This window comes from Lineus longissimus, chromosome 3, assembly GCF_910592395.1.
Source record: "Lineus longissimus chromosome 3, tnLinLong1.2, whole genome shotgun sequence".
Lineage (NCBI taxonomy): Eukaryota > Metazoa > Nemertea > Pilidiophora > Heteronemertea > Lineidae > Lineus > Lineus longissimus.
The window spans coordinates 14,781,465-14,803,726 of record NC_088310.1 but is presented as its reverse complement, the minus strand read 5'-3'; the positions used below and the strand labels follow the sequence as shown (position 1 = coordinate 14,803,726).

At 40.3% G+C, this 22,262-nt stretch overlaps 1 long non-coding RNA gene across 1 annotated transcript in view; it reads right to left on the bottom strand.

Moving 5' to 3' along the window:
* LOC135485751 (uncharacterized) overlaps positions 1-21,899 on the bottom strand; it is a 40,137-nt gene extending 18,238 nt beyond the window's left edge. The window contains exons 1-5 of the long non-coding RNA XR_010446626.1: positions 21,820-21,899; positions 2,388-2,442; positions 1,985-2,044; positions 530-1,215; positions 124-268 (exon numbers count right to left, since the gene is read on the bottom strand). This is a non-coding gene — a long non-coding RNA (uncharacterized LOC135485751). The remainder of the gene's footprint in view (positions 1-123; positions 269-529; positions 1,216-1,984; positions 2,045-2,387; positions 2,443-21,819) is intronic.
* Between the last annotated feature and the right edge of the window lie 363 nt (positions 21,900-22,262).

Sequence of the window (22,262 nt, the reverse complement as noted above, 5' to 3'; positions counted from 1 at the left end):
ATAAAAGTTCATGACTTGGTGTGCAGGTTGCGGAGAAATGATTTTTTTTCTCTCCTTAACGACTGGTTGGAAAGTTTGTCTCATGAGGAGATATAATATTAACCAGGCCTAAGTGATGCTCACCTGTAGACTGCAACATCGTCTTTTGTGTCCCTTGTCCTTGTTTCCCTTGTTCTAGTGTCCCTTGTTCTTGTGTCCCTTGTTCTTGTGCCCCTTGTCCTTGTGTCCCTTTTCCTTGTGGCCCTTGTACAATGTTGGCTCCGGCTGCCTTAAAAGAATCATATTTTTTGTTGAGGGGTTTATCTAATTTCTGAGAGTTTCTACTGCATGATGCGTTCACAGTACACTGAATCCGATTAAAAACTGTTTTCCAGAGAGCCCTCTCCGTAACACGAATTGGCTACACCACTTTCGAAATGACTGCACCACACTTGGCCTAATGCGCATGCAATTCGATTTGAAAAGTCAGAGTGATACTTTGTAATGTTTCTTTTAATCCAGATGTAACTGAGGACTAAGTGATGCTTACCCTGTATGGCTCCAACATTGGCAGCAACATCTTCTCGGGGTCCATTTAGTGTCTTCTCGGCTGACGAGTTGAAGGTCGACTCTCCTTCTTTATCGCCGTCTTGTCAATTTCAGGGGGTGTATATTATTAGCTTTGTGAGGCACAAGGTCAAGAACCATGTTGTTATTCAAAGAGCCCAATGTCTTCGTCATTAGTACTAAACTGGTTTAGCACAAGTACCACACGGACACGCTTGACATTTCGTCCGACGAAATTCCGTAGGTTAAACAACAGGCATATAACCCCAGTCATTCCATCCCCCTCGATATCAGGTAGGGGGTTGCCGGCCGGCTATTGCTTACTATTGTTAACAGTCGTAAGACTTATCCCATCAACACTCTAAAACAAGGGGATATTGTGAATGACTTGCGACACGCAACTGTTTATTGCCCCGATCAATCAACCACAATGACTCAAGGGGAACACGTTCCTTGAACCTAAGTCCATGTCATCACCGTCGAAACTTAGATGAGGACCGTGGAACAAAGTGGCAAGCATGCCTGGGACCCAGCCACCGTGCTTTGGACATGAGATGAGATAGACTCAAGTCGCCAGTCACGATAACCAAATACACCAAGCGTACAGCTTGAATCGAACCCGATCTATCATCGTCATTGGTCACCTGGCCTGGCCTGGACAACTGAAAGCTGAATAGGTTAAAAAAGATGATAAGCAGGAAACACGAATAACAACTATACTAGCTGGATAACTACGATAACTACTCTAACAACTATACTAGCTAGATAACTATGATAACTGCTCTTAACTAGATTAACAACAATAGCTACAAAACTAGCACAACATTGATCAGTCACACTTCCAGCACTCACTACAGCGACTAGAGCCCCTCCTCCCCCAAGACCTCTCACACCCTTTTTCAACCCCATCTCACACAGACACCCCCACGCACACGCACACACACACACACGCACGCAAACACAACATCTCACTATGGTTACAACTTTTGAATAACAGCCCGATTTGCAGATAGAAGTGTCACCGTCAATTCATTTAATTTTCTTTTAATTACATGACCAAAATATGATTTAGTAATGGCTATATGATGTATGCAACGAATATATTACTGCATTTTATAAACATTTCTTGGGGTAAAAATGTTTTATTTTGAATATGCAAAATATAAATAAGTTGAAAGTTTTAATATCTTTGATCTCTAGAAGAGTTAACATAATAAAGTTGCAATGGGGATAACAGTTATATGTGTTTCGTAATGTGCATTCTTTACGCCAAAATAAATTGTTTCATTCTTTTTCTATATCTCGCAGATTTTTAGTCTGTAATTTTTTTCACTCTCTTGAGGCCCTGTGGGGTCCTCAAGTTACATGTTTATTTTACCAACGATAACACAGATTTGACAGTGGCACCTCTATTGACCAGTCAGACAAGTATAACTACCCTTCTTCTTGGAAATCAAACAAGAATCTTCATATGCAATTGCTGGCAAGGTTGTGTCATCTGAAATTACAAATTGGCACAAATGTGTAATTACAGCACAACTAGTACTGTATAATCAGTACATACACTAAATTCCTAAAAATTATGGTTGAATTACATCTCTCAATTTTTAAATTATTTGCCTTCCTTTGGCAGAGGTTGACCTTATTCCTTTGTATTTATGGAAATAAACGTGGGCTAGTTCATGGTATATCCACATGAGGAACGAATCACATTGCATCACAGCTTCCAACATGGCCTCCTGACTCAGAACCAGATTGATGAGATTCTTCTGTTCTGACTAAGAAATGGACACCATGAAAAAGTTCCGATTGGGCATGTCATAACCTTATGGTATACATACCCTTGCAAGTCATTCAAGATTCTTCAGTTGCAATTGCGGAGAGGGTTTGAAGCATCTGTAAAGATAAATTTGCACAGACACATAATAACAGCAATTCTACAAGAAGTCATGAAATTAGCACCTAAAACGATGGCTGAAATAAATTTCTCATTTTCATTCAGGGTTTTCCTCGACCTATGTGCACTTCTTTCTTTCTTTTATATTGTTTTTCATCTCTAGAAATTCGACCTTGAAAAGGAGGTCAAATGAGATTAAGAGGTTAAGAAACGTGCCACGGTTCCATCAGTACATAACTAATCAAAGGGCATTGTAGTGTCAAAAATATGATTTTTTTATTGTTGTGTAGTGTAAGCAACTGCCTTTAAGGGGGGAATGGTCACTGTAAGAATTATTCAGGAAGAAATGTATAATATTTGGGGGTTTTCGTGATTGTCCGGCCCAATTGGCAATATTGCCATTTGGGATGGTGAACAGAGCTAGGAGCAAAAGCGACACTTATGATTTATTTAAAGAAATAAAATGCCCGATTTAACATCCTGCAGAATCAGGGGAATCGGGCGTTTCCAGTGATATACGACACAAATGGGTTGTCCTCATGCATTCACTTTGGAAACGCATTGTAAAATAGATGTTACGTCCTGTTATTAATGGGGCACGTCATCATCGCGTACATTTGGGAAAAACTCCCTAACGAGACCGGAGCAGGCGGCTGAAAGTAGTTTAATTATTGGCCGCTAGGGTGCAGAATGTCGCTCACCTGAATTTTTCACGAAACTCTAGCTAAATAGAACTAGTTCTAGTTTGTGATTCATTTTGATACTTCAGATTTGGGCAGTAGACCAATATAACTTCGTCATCAGTGTGGTTTTAAGCAGGAAAAATGTATTTGTTTTTCTTAATGTGCCTTTTTTGGACGTGTGCGTTTGATTGTTTTGTTTATGTCACGTGACCTCGACCATGTCGACACAAAATTGAAATAAACCACCCTTTTCTGTCATTATTTAGGACGGAATATTTCCCTAATAAAAATATAAATATAATTGGCCAATTTCTTAAGCATATGTAGCGAATTCCCATGAAAATTTAAATTAATATTTTAGGGAGTTATTCAGTTTTAAGTCAGTTAATCAGATGTTCTTTAACCTGTTACAACTGGTCTGAGTTATTAATTCAGCGCCATTTTGAAAACCAAAAAAAATTGTGTGTAGCTTATGCAAGTTACTCTCGTCATTATACTCTCGCACACGCGTGTATCTTAAGAGCCCCTCCGAAAAAGGGGGGCTTAATATGTAATGTCAAGGACTAAGTGAGCCCCCCTTTAGGTCGGGGGAGCACGCCCAAACCCCCCTACGATAGCGTAACGTTTTTACCAAGTACAATGGAGGGGAAACCCCCCCCAAACCACCCATGTTGGGACCATCCATAGTTCCTTCCGACACATTTTTGTTTTGGTAATGTAATACATTGTGATTGTCCTTATTCACGGGAATCGGGCGTTTACAGTGATATACGACACAAATGGGTTGTCCTCATGCATTCACTTTGGAAACGCATTTTAAACTAGAACTGAGATTTCACAGGCAGCACCTGTGAATTCATGACTCCAGGGTTGTTTTGAGGGCGATATCATAAGAGTTGGTTTTGAGTATGGGAACCTGAAGGTCCATGAGGCACCTGGGAAGAGAAGACTAGTTGAACGATGGGATATGTTCATGGAGAAGAAGTGTTGAGTGGCTTTGTATCGTGTACTCTTGCTGGTGGTTGAAGGAACACTACTATTGACCTCATTATATGAATACCATTTAATTACAAACAAGTGAAAACAGATCATATCATATTCCTGGGCATAAATTAAAATAGGAGTGCGGGAACAAGGTTTTTTTTAGCAGTAGGAAAGCGAGAACATTTTGCGCTGTCGTATTCCGATTTGACTGGTTAGTGGTGAAATCTGCTTTTACTTTTGCAAATTAACATATTCGTTTTTCTAGTTCTAATGTTGTCTGAATTAAAGATGCTTTCACAATGCTTGATGCATTGCCAGGAAAACGTAACATCATTTTGGCCATTCTTCTTACCGCACGCCCTCCCTCTCCGTAAAACTTCCTGACATGGTGTGAAGTGGGAGGGCGCACAATGGGAACCACACAGCCGCGATGTTAATAGTTTCTATTTATAGAATTCAGCGGCAGAGATTTTAAGTACGGAAAAAGTAGATTAACTCGGCTAATCTCAATGGATTTTACCCAGGAATGTTTTCAAGGCGAGAGAAACATCTGATTTAAGTACTGCGCTTATTAGATTTCATGTTCATGCCGAAGATTGGCCTAAAATGTGGACGAAAAGAGTGCATTATCGAGTGTTGGAGAGGTCACGTGATTGTACGAGAAACCCGAGCGAATCAATACTGACTCCAGCTCCCAGAGGGAGGAGCTGGAGTCATAAATAGATGTTACGTCCTGTTAATGGGGCCCACGTCATCATCGCGTACATTTGGGAAAACTCCCTAACGAGACCAGAGCAGACGGCTGAAAGTAGTTTAATTATTGGCCGCTAGGGTGCAGTATGTCGCTCACCCAAATTTTTCACGCAACTATAGCTAAATAGAGCTAGTTCTAGTTTGTGATTCATTTTGATACTTCAGATTTGGGCAGTAGACCAAAATAACTTAGTCGTCAGTGTGGTTTTAAGCAGGAAAAACGTATTAGTTTTTCTTAAAGTGCCTTTTTTGGACGGGTGTGTGCGATTGTTTTGTTTATGTCACGTGACCTCGACCATGTCGACACAAAATTGAAATAAACCACCCTTTTCTGTCATTACTTAGGACGGATATTTCTCTAATAAAAATATTAATATAATTGGCCAATTTCTTAAGCATATGTAGCGAATTCCCATGAAGATTTAAATTAATATTTTAGGGAGTTATTCAGTTTTAAGTCAGTTAATCAGATGTTCTTTAACCTGTTACAACTGGTCTGAGTTATTAATTCAGCGCCATTTTGAAAACCAAAAAAAATTTTTTGTAGCTTATGCAAGTTACTCTCGTCATTTCTCATCATTATACTCTCGCACACGCATGTATCTTAACCCTTTCGCTGCGCCGCTCAAAATTATTTCAATATTGATTCCTTGCTGCCCCCAAAATACTGTAAAAGCCAATTTTAACATAGGTAACTTTGAGGCCAATATACAGCCTGAAGGAGAAGAGATAGAGCTTTGGACTATTGGAAAAGGTTGTTGGGGACAGCATGGACTTTCAAATTATGCATTTGTCAATCACCTGAAATTATGTTAATTAACTAAATAATGCTAATTAGTATTCATCAACGAGGAGAAAAACACAGTTTTTCATCTTGACCCAGGCTATCACTATCATCCCCCTCGGACCCTGAATCATGCACACTTTCAATCACCATGCACGCTGTGTACATCGGCATTATGTTCAGAATCATAATCACTAATCAGACTCGTCTTCTAACGCCTCGAATTCACTATTTCATCAATTATTGATTCTGCAGTTCGTCGAACACGTGACTGAGGCATTTAAATTTGATTACAAAACTTTGGACTCAAAATATCGCCTAAACTTTGAATAAAAACACCGAAGTTTTCACCTAGAAATCAGAAGTTCTAGCGGTAAACAACATGGCAGGACACCTAGCGACAAGTTCCTGTACTAATTTGCTATTGAAAACATCGTCTGATTCAGGTCTCTCCCAAGTCGCAGTTCTGCGTACATCCGCACAGATCGGAAATTTTTTTTGGTCGCAAAAATGCGTACATCCGCAGCGAAAGGGTTAAGAGCCCCTCCTAAGAAGGGGGGCTTATAAAATAACTACCAGTACAACCACACACAGGCATTTTATAATATTGAATATTGATTCGAGGGACTATCTTTCCGTTAACACCACACACACAGGCACTCTACTGAGTACACGTTACGATACACAGCAACCTCTACATCCGGGCTCCACTTGATTAGCATTCAAAAATGGCTGCACCACTCGACTCTGGATACCCGTATGCGTCATATCGCTCTTCACCGCCAGAATCTTGGGGTCACGTAGTAAGTTTGACCTATGACCTGTCTATCCGGGCACTACGTGTCAGCACTGTTTCAATACCGTTTGTAGCCGATCAAATAATTGTAAAATTGACCAATTATCTCAGGATGTATACAGGCTGATACAGGATGTATACGAAAGCAGCGCCTCTAGTGTCAAGACTGATTTTGAGGATAATTTCGATGCGTTCTTACAATCTTGACACTAGAGTCGCTGATTTCGTTCCTTACAACGCCTCTACACCTAGTCCTAGTAACTTGCCACCATCTTGAAAAGCAGTACTGCGGATATAGATGAAAGGGTCAGGGGCCATTGTGCTGACCAGTATTTAGGTAAAGACTTAATTGACAATGAATGTTCCTTGAGATAAGACTCCGAGGTACTCCAGTATCTGAATCCTAATCATAGAGCACTTCACATGTCCACGTGGAAGTCCTGAAGTTAGGCCAACCTTACCTTTGGGATAATGTGCAACAAATATGAACTTAATTGTCATTGCAGTTAAAAACATGCCATAGTTAGGCCCCCAACAAACAAATTCACGGCATTTGACCTCAATGACCTCAGATAGTAGGTCAAATCACAACTTTAATAACCTATAATGTATCCTTACTGGGAGTACCAACCATAACAACTTTATTGAAAACGAATCACCAATGAGTGACATATCACACTTTCTAGGTTTTCACTTTTTGCCCCCTGGAGTCGAAGTCGAGAAACAGATCAGACCAAAATTCAGTGTCAGAGGTAATCTGACCTAGTGCAGCAATCATTTCGAGGGCTTAATGGTGATGTGTAGCCTCATTATGATAAGAAAGATTTTCCTTTTTGGCTCACCGTTACGGTGAGGTACTGTATAGGTACGGTGAGTCTGTATAACACCGCAGTGTCTGTCGTTCATCGTCGTTTTGTACAAAGTTTCAAGCCCATAGCCGTGGCAGTAACGAGACGTGCCACAGTTACGTTCAAATGGCCAATTTACGCCATTTGACCTCTATGACCTTGAAAAATAGGTCAAATCAAAAACCTCTATGATATGTGATGTATCCTTGCTTGGGGTACCCACCATAAAATTTTGGTCAAAAACAAATCAGTAATAAATGAGATATTGCACATTTTAACTTTTCGGTTTTAGCCCCCTGATGGCAAAGTCAAGAATCAGACCGGAGCAAAATTCAGTGTCGGGGTACATATGACCTTGAGCATGATGTATACAAAGTTTCAGGTTCATAGCACAAGCGGTTAAGAAACGTGCCACAGGATACAACGGACGATGACGACGACGATGACAACAATGGACACAGAGCTATCGTATAGACTCCCCTACGGTGAGCCAAAAAGCCAAAAACTTTGTTGTTGATTGTTCGGATCTTTAATATCAAAAAAATTTTTTTGAATTTTTTTCAGTTTTAGCCCTATAGCATGAAATGAGAGACCATCGTTGCAGAGTTTCTAATTTCTCCCCGTTTGAGAACTAAAAAAATACACTGAGCAATAGGTATTTTTTTAACTGATTTCGGCTGAATTTCAAAGTGGTGTATATCCTATAATTCTTCAAATAATTGGACAATATTTTATACAGTTCATGATCTAGGTTTAGTGAACGTATTCCTACTTCAGATTTTGTATTTTTATAAGTGTCTTTGCAACATGATGGCTTTATTCAGCGAAATTGTCCGTGGAAAACTTTGTTTTTTATAAGTTCACCCTTAGAAAAAAATTTTTCAACCTATTTTTGACAAATTTATGATTGAAATAGATAGCCGAGGTATCACTTTATGAGTTTACAAAAGATGAATAAATTGTACGTCCTCCAACTAGTCGTATTGTTAATTAGTTAGGAGGTAGTTGAGGCAATAATAATGCGCTAATTAGGGTTGGCTTCACGATTAATCTCAATAAAATCAGCTCTATCCAATCAATACCATGTTTGTATACATTTTCGTGTTTGCATCATAATGTACTGACATAAAATGAAGAACTTGAGTTGCTGTTTCGATGAATTATTCACTTAAAACAAATTGCAAAAAATTACACATTTTTGAATTTTAAACTTTTTGTCAGAGTGCTCATAATCAATACAGAGTATCAGTCTTGAGACCGGGCACCAGTCTCCATGGGGGCTGACATTGCCTTAAAAGTGGGTCACAACCTTGCTTGCAGCCTGATTGGCTTATAAAGTGAAGATGTGCCCCTCCCCTGAATTCCAGTGTCGGATTTTTTTTAATTTCGGCACTGGGGCACGTTTGGTTGCGCATTTCTCATTGTTTAGGTGGCACTACACAGTGCGGAGGACGGCGTCAAGGGCAGCGTCAAATAGGCACTGGGCAACGGACACGAGGTTGTCTTTCAGTTCCTGCTGAGGCCTAATCATACATCACAGGCACCATAATCCATACATTTCTGGGTTCATATGAATCAAGAGAAGAAGTCTGCAGCAGTTTTACTGTATTTAATTCATCGATAGGTAGCGCCACCTTTGACACCACTTGGGTCCTGAAAATGGTAAATAATTGACCAAGAAATGGCATGATGTGTGCGATCTTCAAACAGGCCTCAATTGGTTCAAAATGAATGATTTTGGAATGCCATTAGCACCGACAGATAGTCAAATGCATCTAGTTTTTTGTTTTTTATGTGACAACATGGGGTCATCACGGCTATTTTTTCGCTATATGGCCTAGAATTTGGACGAGCATTATTGACACTCGTACAACTACGGTAGAGGCTAATTCCCCAAAGCGTCAGGGACCTTCATTAGTATTCATGCATGACGTCATATTAACTTTTACGCTGTCAATGAGATCACGTGCCATTTGTTTACACCCACAATGTCACATATTTCCTGTTACTGCTATTTTAGAAATCCACATGGATGAAGTACTATAGTATACTGCAGTAGTTATCTAGGTTTAAAAGTTTGGGGGTAGCCAATGTTTCTGAAATTTTCTTGTGAAAAGATTGACAGGTCATCTTAGTACTTTGTTTGCAGGGTAAAATATGGGTTTAATTCTTATATCATGGGATAGTTTGGGGAGTTTGGGGTCTGCCCAACCACAGGGAATAATCTTCGACTCCTGATCTGGGTGTGGCCCAGTGGTAAGGTATCCAGAACTCAAGGCCTTGTAACTGGGAGGTGAAAGGTGTTAGGGACCTTAAGTTTGATACCTATATATGGACGAGCATAATTGACACTCCCACAACCACGGTAGAGGCTAATTTCCCAAAGCGCCAGCGACCTTCATTAGTATTCATGCATGACGTCATATTAACTTTATGCTGTCAATGAGATCACGTGCCATTTGTTTACACCAACAATGTCACATATTTCCTGTTACTGCTATTTTAGAAATCCACATGGATGAAGTACTATAGTATACTCAAGTAGTTATCTAGGTTTAAAAGTTTGGGGGTAGCCAATGTTTTTGAAATTTTATTGTGAAAAGATTGACAGGTCATCTTAGTACTTTGTTTGCAGGGTAAAATATGGGTTTGATTTTTATATCATGGGATAGTTTGGGGAGTTTGGGGTCTGCCCAACCACAGGGAATAATCTTCGACTCCTGATCTGGGTGTGCCCAGTGGTAAGGTATCCAGAACTCAAGGCCTTGTAACTGGGAGGTGAAAGGTGTTAGGGACCTTAAGTTTGATACCCATTTTACATCGGGGTTACTGAAGGCCAGTTGGGTACCGTACATGACTTGTTGTAACTTGAAAAAAACAACAGTTAGTAAATTATATTCTTGAATGCAATTTATTCCAACAGTTCAACATTCATTGGTGTGGTCACTTTTTATAGTTTGATCATTTCGGCAGTATTCTGAGATCTGATAACCAGCAAATAAGGTCCACAAAGTTTTCATGACTTTAAACAAGAGCCCAAGGGCCTGGCGCTCCGCTGGATGACCTAATAACATAGGACTGAGGGTGTAAAGTAGTAAATATCGGCTTTATACTACTGTTTGAAGGTCAAGAGAACACTTTATACCAATTTCCAATGCAGAGCTGCCAGCTGGATGAAATATGACTGAACTAATCATCCATGGTATGTAAATGTTACAGGAGGCAACGGAAGATATCCCTAGTTCAGTATGTTGTATCGGTAGCTTTACAGACAAGAAAGAAGTGTCAGAGAGGATGTGATTCTCCATGGACAACTGTGGTATGTCCAGGCTGGGTTGTACAGCACAACCAAGGATACAAAATGCTGTCTGTAATCAAGAGGTATCCTGATAACAGAGGTCAAAATAAATGGAAATGACCAGTTTGGCACTAACACCTGTCCTGCAGGTGATTGGAATTTACAAAGGGTCGTTTTTCATGACATCGTGCTCTACTGCGTATCCCTAGTGAGGCTGAAAGGGTGGATGTCGTCCTGGGTGCTGACAAATGGTACCCAGGTCCGAGATCGACTGGACAATAAGCACCCTGGGTGCCATTACACTAGACAAACAGCACCCAGCTTCTTTTTGCCTGGCTTACAGATCTTTAGGGACGAGGACGTTTCTTGCAATCTCGTTTTATCTCGCGCCCTGGTACTGGTACATATCGACTGATTGTCAAGAAAAATACGCAGCAAATCCATTCATTTTGTCATCACATAATTTTTCATTCTCTGAATATATCCCTATAAATGTGCTTTCATAGACCTATAGGCCTAAACGCGTTTTTTTCTATTTATCTCTTCTTCTTATTTCGCACCGCGGTACTTGCGGCATTAGTGATAAAACTTGATTGCAAGAAATGTCCTCATCCCTAAGATCCGTAAGCTAGGCAAAAGGAAGCTGGGTGCTGTTTGTCTATAGTGTCATAGCACCCAGGGTGCTTATTGTCCAGTCAATCTCGAACCCGGGTACCATTTGTCGGCACCCAGGATGACATCCACCCTTTCACTTCAGCCCTAGTGAGTCGATCTGGAACCAATAGATTTTTTGTTTAAACGCGATGACGTCATTTCTGGTGATTCCCTACGTTGTCCAATAGCATTCCGCGAAGATGAGGTCACTGCAGCTGCTGCCCTCTATTTCCCCATCGCTGAATTACAGGCAATGTCGGACAAACATGCGGTTTCGTAATGGATTCAGGCTTTCTAACTAAGGCAGTTAGATTCAATCTGGCACATGTCCGAGTGTTGGAAATACTACATAATTGTTCTGAATATTTCTCTCTCTGACTCATGGTATCATTCATGCTAAAAACAATGCAGTATGGGCACACTTTCACAATTTTATCTGACTGTCGTTTCTCCCACTTAAAAAACTAACGGATTATTAGTCAAAAAACATCCATGAACTTAAGCAGTATAATGGTACCTAAAAAATAACACACAACAGTCAACATTAATCTTCATCTGAAGCCCTTCTCTGCTTCAAATTCGACTTTCCGGTGTGGGTTATGTACGGGACACTGGTTCCCTCACCGAAAAGCAGTGTGATATCAGTCAGGATTCAGTCAGGTTGCAGTGTTACCTCACATTTTTATGGCAGTGTTGAAATCAGTGGAAAGCAGTCATAGGGAGTGTTTTTCAGTCACGTGTTACCAAAGCATACAGTTATACAGCAATCAAAAATAGAGGTTAGGGAGTCATAAGCAGTCGTAAGACAGTCAAAATCAGTGGTAAGGCAGGCAAAAGCAGTGCTCATTTAAATATTTAGGCTGACTGATGATTTCCACTGCTTTTGACACTGAAAATGACTCTCCACTATGCATCATGCACAGGGCTGGCAGTGGGGTTTAGTGTTAATTTAAATATTTCGAAGCACACTGAATCCACACTGAAACACCACTGATTTTGACTGCCATTTCCAAAACCTCCTGGAGGGAGCAGTCATTTTCAGTGTTAATATGATAATTTATTCAATGGCATGCAGGCATGTATGCCGAGAGAGGTTTGGGGGACGTGACCCCCCTGTGCTGATGACAACCAAAGAAATTGTTCGAAAAAGCAAAAACTTCTAGCCAACTGTTACTTTTGCTGTCCTATTTTAGACGGTGCGTCCAATATGGCAGTGATGACGTCATCTGCACAAATAGAGGACATCGCCATTGCATGATGACGTGACACAGTAAAAAGATGACAAATTCACGTCCTTGACCTACATCATTGCAAACTTTGTCATAATGACAGTGGTCAGATGGGGTTACTAGACAATTGAAACAACACATGGCACATAGCTACTGTCAGTGATGTCAGGGATTGAAGCTAGATCAAATTGACGTCCAAATAAAGTAACTGCACGCGGCCTGTAGAATAATGATCTGACAGACTGATTGATGTGTATTGAGCTCCCATGCAGATATCGTGCAGTGTATGCATACATTACAATTAACACCTATAGGGCCTACAGTAGATGCATGAAGATACATGCAGACATCTTGCAGACGTGTATGCATACATTACAACACCTATAGGGCCTACAGCCTTCTTGATTTGCTGAAAATACAACTTCAGTGTCTGTCTAGATTACCCTTTTTGCATTCATTTGGTTCCTTATGTGTTCCAATTCAAACTGACTAAAACTCCCCTCTGCTCATATTGAAATTCGGGTAAATATTGAGAAATATGAAGAGCTACCATGATTTCTTGAATGTTTGATTATCAAATTCAAACTTACTAGCTTCCTGTCTCAGGTTGCATTATGGGTGATATTTAACACTGAATTTGACTGCAATTACCACTGCTTTACACTGCCATCAAGTCTTAATCTCAACAGTCATAAAGCAGTGGTTTTCAGTCATGTTGAAAATGCCACGGGTTTCGATCAGAGTTGGAGAAGTGGAAATTAGTGGTCTTTCAGTTTTAGGCAGTGTTTTTGAAATACGTCGTTCATAATGATATGCAAGTGGCAGTGCTTTGCAGTGGTCTTTCAGTCAAAATCAGTGGTTTTAAAACATTAAGAAATGAAATGGCCAGGGCCATTGTGCTCACCTCATGTGGAGGAAAGATGGATAAAGAGCATGGAATTGTGTCATGTAGTGTTAGGTTTGATGTAGGTCCAAGCAATTACAATTTCCCCAAAAAGACCAATTTACAGTACATTCGACCTCTGTGACCTTGAAAAGTAGGTCAAATCAAAGAAGACCCGGGTGACACATTGAATGGTTGTTAGAATTAGATGTACCTATGATATAAAATTGGTGCCAATCGGGCAAGTCATTACTAGGAATAATGGCATTTTGAAGAATTTAGGATTTGGCCCCCTCCCTTGAGGCCAAACGGCAAATCAGATCGCACCAAACTTCGGTACCTGAGATCACCTGACCAAGGGGTACATGTGTACTTAATTTGTGATCAATAGTCATTGCAGCTAAGAAACGTGCCATAGTTACGGCCTGACGGCGAATTTACGCCATTTGACCTCTGTGACCTTGACAAGAAGGTCAAATTAAAAACCTGTGTGACATATACTGTATGGTGGTTAGATGTACCCATGATATCAAATTGGTGGCAATCGGGCAAGAAGTTAAGGAATAATCACATTTTTAATGTTTTTGGATTTTGCCCCCTGGTGGTCAAGTGGTGAATCATATTGGACCAAACTTCGGTCCCTGAGATCACCTGACTAAGGGGTAAATGTGTACCAAATTTGGTATCAATAGTCATTGCAGTTTAGAAACGTGCCATCGTTACATCCTAACGGCCAATTTACACCATTTGACCTCTGTGACCTTGAAAAGGAGGTCAAATAAAAAACCCGGAGGATATATGATGCACCTTTGCTAGAAGTACCTACCATATTTTTTTCAAAATTTCCCGACTACTATTAAGGGAGATATTGCATATTTTCACTTTTAACGTTTGGATGTGGTGGCCAAACCATGAAACGAATCGGACCGAAACTTGGTCTCCAAGGTGTCATTACATAAGGGTACATGTGTACCAAGTTTCAACTCAATAGCTCTAACAGTTACGAAACGTGCCCTGCTAACGGACGACGGACGACGACGACGACGACGATGACGACGGACGACGGACGACGGACGCCACGGTATGGGATAAGCTCACCTCTGCTAAGAGGTGAGCTAAAAATGATATGCCTAAGACAGTCATATGCAGTGGGGGTTTCTGTCAAAAGCAGTGTGATGCAGTCATTTTCAGTGCACTGCCTTTCGGTGAGGGTTGGTACAAAATGTAATGGACAACATGATTTCAATGGTTTTTGTTCAAGTAAATCATTCCCGTTACTCTTTTTGATAAATTAATCTGTTACATTACAATTCACAATAGATTATATAATTGCAATTGTGATCATTTTCTGGATTTTCCAGCTTTTTAAATTGGGTTGTTAAAGAAGCACAACTTTTCTTAGTGAAACATGAGTATTTTCTGTGATTATGTCCGAGACCGTATCTCAAAACTCATGGAATTAAATCTGGGCACATGTGACAACAAAACAATGGTACATTTGTTGAGTTCACATGACAGTTAGTAGTGTTTTGAGGTCATTTTAACCCTTTCGCTGCGCCGCTCAAAATTATTTCAATATTGATTCCTTGCTGCCCCCAAAATACTGTAAAAGCCAATTTTAACATAGGTAACTTTGAGGCCAATATACAGCCTGAATGAGAAGAGATAGAGCTTTGGACTATTGGAAAAGGTTGTTGGGGACAGCATTGACTTTCAAATTATGCATTTGTCAATCACCTGAAATTATGTTAATTAACTAAATAACGCTAATTAGTAATAATCAACGAGGAGAAAAACACCATTTTTCATCTTGACCCAGGCTATCACTATCATCCCCCTCGGACCCTGAATCATGCACACTTTCAATCCCCATGCACGCTGTGTACATCGGCATTATGTTCAGAATCATAATCACTAATCAGACTCGTCTTCTAACGCCTCGAATTCACTATTTCATCAATTATTGAATCTGCAGTTCGTCGAACACGTGACTGAGGCATTTAAATTTGTTTACAAAACTTTGGACTCAAAATATCGCCTAAACTTTGAATAAAAACACCGAAGTTTTCACCAAGAAATCGGAAGTTCTAGCGGTAAACAACATGGCAGGACACCTAGCGACAAGTTACTATACTAATTTGCTATTGAAAACATCGTCTGATTCAGGTCTCTCCCAAGTCGCAGTTCTGCGTACATCCGCACAGATCGGAAATTTTTTTTGGTCGCAAAAATGCGTACATCCGCAGCGAAAGGGTTAAAGGACAGATGCACCATGTCCCGTACATAACCATTTTTGTGAAATACTTACAACAGGCTATGTTACCACATCTGCTTTGTCTGTCACTCAAAGGTGATGCATTTGCTTCAGTCACTGTGACACTGATTCCAATATCTGGCTTGGAAAGCTCTTCTTGCAACTGAGGTTACTTTGTCAATCTCCCGAAGCCGTCTGTATCTAAAAGTAGTTTTTCCTACTTCTTGGAGACTTCTAATTAATGAGAAATCCAAGAACTTGAAGTTTATGTTTGGAAGTGGAAGGTATCACTGCTAAGCCCTTTCTTTGCTTTACTGAGTGCCTACCTCTCTTGAGTAGTGACAACCTGCGGAGTGCGGGACTGGCTCACCATATCTTTTTTTCTCGTGTTTAATAGATTCTGCTCAGCTCTGGGGGTTTAGTGACTCATATCGTGGACACACTTGTAACTTCATCTTTTCAGCAGTCAGCTCTTGTCTTCTCTATTATCTTTCCAACTTACAACCTTATCAAGGTTTGTCTCGCTTAAGCAGCAGAGAGAGATTGTGACATAAATTTTAAGTGGTTGTGGGAGGGGCATGACATCATGATGTCTGAGGTCATGACTAGGAATGACGTCGCTCATTGCTTTTCTTCGATGAAGCATGAACTTTGTCAGTCTGACAGCCAAAAATCAATAAATCATCAATTATTTCGCAGATTGTTTCTAAATTCAAAATCGGGCTTCGTTAGATTTAGAACACCCATCAAATACTACATATAGTTTAGTGGCGATCCGCCCCTCGGTTTCAGAAAAAAATCAAGGACAAACAACATGAAGAAACAAACAAGTCTCAAATTTAGAAGGAATGTTGGAAAGCCATTCCCAAAGGTTGCAGGCTCTTCATATTCATATCCAAATTCACACAATAAAAGGTGGAAGAAGAAGCAATCAAAATATTTGAAAATTCCAATAATAATTAGAGGACGAATGAAGCCATTTTGCAGAGCATAGGAATCTTCCGTGGGAAGCCAAAATTCCACAATCTCCTTCCTTGGAAAGGGTTTTAAAAACATGTAAAAGTCTTTGAAACAGAACTTAAATGTTATTTTAAGATCTAAACATTTATATCTATCACACGTAAAGAAATACTGGCAAAATACAAGAGAAAAAATTGAGAAAAATTGTATAAACAGCAGCTAATTATCATTTTACATCACGGTTATGTACGGGACAGGGCCACCAATACTATGATAAAATGTCAGAGGTGAGAAGTCAGTATACAATTTGCAGTATCTTGCATAATTTGAATGAATTTGATAGTTTACTAACAAAGCTTTGAAATGAGACCACATTAACCTATTATACCTATTGAAACTTAGTTATGGTATGTGGCGTTATATCGGAAAATTCATGAATGGTTCCTTTTTTTCCACGAAATCTGAAAAAAACTGAGTTACATAAACTGTCCAATTTAGATGAAGTTTTGTTCTTTATGACACATACTACTATTTAAAAAAACAACTTATGAGAATTTCTTGAAAGGTTAGCAGCATTTGAAAGAACAGTTAATATGTCCCGTACATAACTTTCCTCACATCCAAGTTATGTACGGGACAGTGCATTCTTATTATGCCTGGTACATGTCCAATGTATACCACTGGCATGAATGTTTTTGATATTTTTTCTTTGTCTTATACAACTTATCAGAGAAGTAAAACATCTTCATCTAATCAGCAAGGAAATGTGCAGAATCTTATAGTGGTTATGTACGGGACATGGCAAAATACCAGTAAAAAGTACTTGTTTTTAACTTGTCTCTGAGTTTAAACAACCATGCTTCACAGATATCAACAAAATACTACCAAACCTACAAGTTAGTGGTATACCCAGTAAGTGACCAAAAAACAACAGTGCTAATCCCAATTTTAACATTATTTTCACTTTAAGATGGTCGATATTTCTGAAATCTGGTTTTGTACATGCTTTTTGAACTTCCACAGATTTTTCAGGGTAACATATAAACAGTTTTTACTTCATGTCTTTCTTCAAATCTAAGAACAGTCATAAAGGCATACTTAGGAATTATTTCAATGAATTTGCTCAACAATCAATCATGAAAATACACTGGTGAAAAAGGGAGAAAATTTTGGTTATGTACGGGACACGCCACATCCCATTTTTAAAAGTCATGATTTAAAAAATTTACTCATCTCTTGAAAATCAGAGCAGTTGCAGCATAGTCATGGTCATTTCTTACTACAATAAAGGAAATCTCTGTCATAGAAACACTTGGGAAGGTGTATCCTGAGGTGTTTGTTCGAAGTCAGTTAAAAACAGGTAAGGGTGTTACGAAGATACCCCTTCAATAAAAAAATCATTAGTCGAAAATATACACGAGTTATCACAGAAATTCCTGGGTATCAAATTCAGTCAAGTCTGGATGAGAAAACGCCAATCCTAACTCTCTATCTGGTCACATGTTTTATGCCAAAGCTCTCAAACTTTGACATTTTCTCCAGGATGACACAAAAATGGTCAAAATGGGTTATGTACGGGACACAATTTGAGCTGTAGAAAAAAATTGGCCGATCTTAGCACAATTTTCACTGCAGGACAATCAAATATAACCCCTAGGAAAGGTGAAAAGCTGAAAAGATCATCTCTGCATGCACAAATATCTGAGCTAGACCCCCGTTACGGGTTTTTTAAAAAAAAGCGCCACTGATCTCGAAACACCCCACACATTATATAGCCTGGTACCACTGGCCACCATCAGACGACGCTGTTGTGTTTGACCTATTTTGACTTTTGTATTGACGGGACGGACGGAGGCCAGGTTCCAGCCAATCTTTGCACGACTCGGAATTCTGAGTCACGAAAGTCGTTGATTTCCAACGTCTTTTTATATTATATTGAAATCGTGTTTAATAAACATGAGTTAGTAGTGCTTGCTTGAAATACTCAAATATTGTGTATTAAGTGTAATCATGTTCACAAAAGTTTTTTTCGTAGAATACTTTGTGAGATTACGGGTTGGACGTATAATTGTGAACCGACGGCTCATTATCAATAGACGTATGACAGCTAATACACACGTGTTCGCACTTACCTCGCTTTCGGATTTGTTGACAGGCTTCCCCGCAATGACGTCATTATCTATTTATAGACGGTGGCTGGAACCTGGCCTCCGTCCATCCCGTCAATACAAAAGTCAAAATAGGTCAAACACAACAGCGTCGTCTGACGGTGGCCAGTGGTACCAGGCTACACATTATACTGTGGGAATTCTCCACTTCAAAATACATCTCGAACAGAGCGTGCACTTCTAATAATAAAATCGTTTTCACAGAATTGTGGCCAAATTTTCAAGAACTAATTTCTGAAAATAGTCCCTAAGACCTTATGACTTCCCACTGAAAGGAACTAGTGATAATAAGCGCGCAGCAGAAAAGCCGAAGGCTTTTCTGCGAAGCGCTACTATGGTTAACGTGCATACGACGTCATCCAATGTAAACAATGTTTCTCAAGTCCATGGATTCGTTTCAAATGGCTTAAATTTGACTTAAAATGGCCGCCAGAAGAGATAAACGCGCGAAAGTAGTAACTCGACTATTCTGAGCTCCGAGAGAGAACCACACGATTATTCTCACTGTTTTTTAATCAAACTTCAATTTCTGGGGGTTTCCCCCCCCCCCCGACATATGTGTTTTGATTTTTGAAACTTTAGTAATAATATCCAAAAGATGCTTAAAATGGATATAATCCCGAATTAATGAAGCAAAAGACGGGCAGGCGTTTCGAGAAAAAAAATTTTATATTGAGATTTCAATAAACCTTTTGAATGAATTCCACATGGGCCGTGGTGGGATCCGAAGACACCTCAAGGAGGAATGTATGTTTTTATGGGATACCATTGGTTTCGCAGATCTTCTGTTTTTTTCTAAAGAATAATCAATATTCGCTAGCAGGCTTTTTATGCTCCCAGGTATGAAGAGGGTTCTATGTTCCTCAGGTTCTTTGTTCATCAGCAGTCTGGTGTTCCTCAAGAGTAAAGTGTCTTCAAGTCTCTTGGCCAGCAAAAACCCTTTCCAACCAAAACATGTTGGTGGGGGAGAACCTGATCCCTAGATCCCTGACCCCTTGAATTGGTTGCCCAGGTACGACCACAAGCAATTGTCTCAAGGAAGCCACCAGTACGACCTCTTGGTAGTCTTGCCAATATCATGCCAGTGAAAAGGAAGGGTAATGATGGTTGAGGGTTGCAGTTAGGGTACCATCAAAGGAGTACCTCTTCCTCGCTCTGGGTTAAACGTGTCAAAGGACTGCACCATCATGAAGGTTTGGGGGTTCCACTCGAGCGCCCCAGGGTAAGCTGCTCGGAAGGACTTATTGAGAGGCCAATAGGGGGTTTGAGGGGCCTTCCCCCCCAATGCACTGGCTAAAACATGTCAGAAGGACGGGGGTTGGGGGGGGGGGGGGGGGGGGGAGGGGCTCTTCATGGCGACAGTTGCACAAGTTCAATAGAGCTTGCACTTTAGACTTTACATTAGAATCTGCCAGAGTCCCAGACTACAATAGTCTGGACACCTTTCGGGGGGGGGACATTTTCCATTTCTTTGCCGGCTATTATGACGATGGAGTTGAGTTACTGCTAATGCGATACACAGAGAAATCTGTCTATATCCATGACCGCCAGACCCCGTTAGCGAAAGATGAGCAAAATGGGTGGAATGCCTCTCAGCTGGATGTTTATAATAGGTCAGATAAGCTGATTGATTGCACTCCAAGGCCTTCCTCCGAGACATCTGCTATTGCACTACAGACACCACCTGCTGTGTTAGGTTGTCTTACTGGGTTCATTACACTTGGTGCAATATGGGTATGTGGATTAGTGGATTAGATCGAATGCACTCAATGTGTTGCTGAATTCGTGCCATGAATTGTTATATAATGTTATATAATGATGAGTCATGGATTGGTCAAGGAACAGTTGCTTCAATGATTGTGATGCAGAGAAGCAGTGTATGCTTCTGCATTGGTTTCTATCTGATGTCCATGAAATTTTCGTTCAAAGTCACTCCACAAACCCTTGGCAGATTTGAAGCAATATTCCTGTTTGTCACTGTTACAATACACCTTGGGATTTCACCCCAGACTGACCATAAAATTCCTAGCCCAAGGTCTGCATGGTCTGTGTGTTAACAGAACAGGTAAAGATGAAACAGCATGCTTCATGCTAAACTGGACATTCCACGATAGGCAGTATATATACACCTGATGCATTGCAATTTTTTTAGCTTAAGTTGAAATTGGACGGATAGTTCTGACCTGGCTACAGGGAGTCTGTGTCAGTGAGTAGGCCACGCAATAGCATACATTATATAGGCCGCAGGGATGTGTACTATTTTCAAGTTAGGTCGAGATAGAGGCAAGGCTCCTCTCCTAAGAGTAAGAGTGGGGGTGGTCAAATTCGGATGGATGACAGTGAGTCCAGGGTAATCTAGTTGTACCCCATTCTGTCCCACCGCTTTGCACACGATCGCTCTTCGCAGGGCGGAACAATATTGTTTAAAGCCTTCAAGGCCCCTACGCCATTATTGTTTACAGGCCTAACTTAAAAAGCAAGGTACATGTTTTAACCAGTCTGATTAAAAACTATGAAAAAAAAGAAATGTTTTTTTCACATAGGCCTACTATAAACAAACAGTCCAAAAAAGCAGTTACATCCTGCACCATGATCAACTACAATATTGCAATATAGAAACAAGCATCCGACAGGACCAATCAGGTCTTCATCTGAAGCATTGCCATTAGGCCTACATTGAGTACACTCTGATGTTGTCAGATGATGTGCCACTTACACTTTACAGGCAGGAGTAACGATAACAAATTCCGTAACACCTGCTGTGGTAGGTCAGCCAGATTGCGCTAATCTCTGATCACGCCTGATTACCCTAATAACAACATCATCGGACAATTCAAAGAGAAACTCCAACCTCACGGCCTCAATGCATTTGCCTTTGCAACCTGAGGTTCGCTTTTTGACCTTCGCTAACGGGATCTGGCTGTAATGCAAAACAAAAAATTGGCGGAAGGAACTATAGCAGGGTCCCAGCCAGGGGCTTTGGGGGGGTTTCCCCCAACCTAAAGGCGCTGCGCGCTTACTAGGGCACTGCACTGATAATATTATCGCCTACTTGACTTCTTTTTAGCAGAAAATTGGTTACCGTGTTGCAAAATAAATCTTCCATCTTTTCGACTTTAGACTGGTCACAGTGGGTATGCTGAAATATAGCCTTTGGCCAATTCCATGCGCAGAATACAACTGCGCAACTCTACGTCATAGCCCGTGCTTTTGAATCGTCAAAAATTCAGTTTATGTGCCTGTAGCGCCAACTGGCGGTGAAAACTAAACTAATTCCATTACAAGTAAAAATGAAAAATTATCAAAAAATATTCGGCCAGATGTGTAAACAATAGTTCCTCTGTGGACCGAGGTATAAAGGAATGAAGTTTAAACTTCTTGATGACCTCATTCGCTTAGTTAATGTAGGTCGGATTGCGCTGATTTTTGGTTTCTGAGTTCATCTTGGGTTACGCCTAATTTAGCAGCTTTAACGAAGTGCCTAGGCCTTGCGGTTACAAAATGCCCAAAAGTGACACGGACGGA